Source organism: Mastomys coucha, unplaced genomic scaffold (assembly GCF_008632895.1).
Source record: "Mastomys coucha isolate ucsf_1 unplaced genomic scaffold, UCSF_Mcou_1 pScaffold16, whole genome shotgun sequence".
Taxonomy (NCBI): domain Eukaryota; kingdom Metazoa; phylum Chordata; class Mammalia; order Rodentia; family Muridae; genus Mastomys; species Mastomys coucha.
In genome coordinates, this window is record NW_022196898.1 from 56984366 (window position 1) to 56986415 (window position 2050).

Sequence of the window (2050 nt, forward strand, 5' to 3'; positions counted from 1 at the left end):
CTCTCTCTCTCTCTCTCTCTCTCTCTCTCTATCTCTCTGTGTTGTACATGTGATTGCAATTCCTGGAGAGGCTGGAAGAGGGTGTACTCTTGGAGTTGTGTAGCAGAAGCCACCTGACATGGGTGCTGGGTGATGATCTTACTGTTGGGCCAGTCACTTAACTCCTTAAGTTTGTTGTCGTTGTTGTTGTTAGTGGTGGTGGTGGTGTTTTTGTTGATGTTGTTTGTTTTGTTTTGGTGTTAGGTTCTGAGTTTTTCTAAACAGGGTTTCTGTGTGTAGTAAGTCTGGTTGTTCTGAAACTCACCCTATACACCTGGCTGGCCTTGAACTCAGAGATCTGCCTCACTCTGCCTCCTGAAAGTTGGGACTAAAGGTGTGCACCACTTTTTTGTTCGACATTTTGTCAAAGGCCACAAGAAAAGTACCTAATATACCTGGCTTAATTTATTCTTTTTACTGATTGAAAACAATTATTTTATTTTGAGATAGAATCTCCTTTAGCACAGGATGCCCTGTCGTTCAAGATGACCTAATTTTCCTGACCCTTCTGCCTGTACCCCCCCATGCCCCAGTAGAGATTATAGTCATGACCCACCTTGCCTGGACTGATTTAACTTATTCTTTTTTAAAAGTTGTTTTAGCCAGGCGGTGGTGGCTCATGCCTGGGGAGGCAGAGGCAGGCTGATCTCTGAGTTTAAACTTCAGCCTGGTCTACAGAGTGAGTTCCAGGACAGTCAAGCCTACACAGAGAAACTCTGTCTTGAAAAACAAAACAAAAAAAGAAGCCATTTCTAATATAGCATCCCAGGTAAGTCATTCTCAACTATCTCCAAGATGCCAAAATTATATTATAACCCCACTGCCCTAGGCCCGGCAAGAGGTAGCTACTACCATTCAATTTCTCCTCTAGCTTGGAGGCAGTCCCTAGAGGTTTTTCAAAACAGCTCTCCAAGCAGCTGCCTCAAGCAGGTCAGAATTATGTAAGGAAGTCTTTGCTGGCCTGCTCTGCCTGCTGTTTCTTCCTCTATTATTCAGGAGTGGCTTGGCATTTGTGGAGAACAAGGAACAACAGCTGTAGAAAGTAGCCTTTTGCTCTCTGTCCAACCTGCTGAAGTGAGGAACTTTATGAGGGGCTGCAGTGGTTTAGAAGAGACACAGCAGACAGACAGACACACAGACATACAGATACACACACACACACACACACACACACAGAGAGAGAGAGAGAGAGAGAGAGAGAGAGAGAGAGAGAGAGAGAGAGAGAGAGAGAGAGAGAACACTATGGATTCAGTAGGTCTCTCTGTCATAGAAAAACATCCCTTCAGAAAACATAACCCAGACTCTTTACCAGGGGAAGCCATGCACCAACTACTGACAGAAATCTCTGAGCTTTGAAGTTCTAAATCAAAGAGAATTGTAAATACGATAGGAAGTAATCTGCATAAATAGGGCTAAGGCAATGGCTACATCAGGGAAGTGCTTGCCACACATGCATAAGGACCTGGGTTTGAGCTCCAGGGCTCATGGAAAAACTGGGCACAACATCACCAAGATGGCATGTGCCTGTAATACTAGCACTGGGAAGGGGAGACAAGACCATTCCTGGTGCTTGGTGGCCAACCAATCTAGCCAAATCAGTGAGCCCTGGATTCGATGAAAGATCTTATATCCAAAAAATAAGGTGAAGAGGACTGGCGGTGGTGGCACACACCTTTAATTCCAGCACTTGGAAGGCAGAGAGAGGTTGGTCTCTATAAATCTGAGGCCAGCCTGGTTTACAGAGTGAGTTCCAGGACAGACAGGGCTACATGGAGAAACCTTGTCTCAAAAAAATAAAATAAAATAAAATAAAATAAACAAATCAATAAGGTGATGAGTGATTGAGGATGATGTCCACCATAGAGTATGCCCCACCCCACATACATTAAGAAAGTAATCTGCTGGGGCTGGTGAGATGGCTCAGTGGGTAAGATCACCGACTACTCTTCAGAAGGTCATGAGTTCAAATCCCAGCAACCACATGGTGGCTTACAACCACCCGTAATGAGTT

The 2050-nt window shown here is 44.6% G+C and overlaps 1 protein-coding gene across 1 annotated transcript in view; it reads right to left on the reverse strand.

The window, feature by feature from the left end:
* The window catches only part of Fndc7 (fibronectin type III domain containing 7), a 30265-nt gene that overhangs the window by 8802 nt on the left and 19413 nt on the right, over positions 1-2050 (reverse strand). The window lies entirely within an intron of this gene.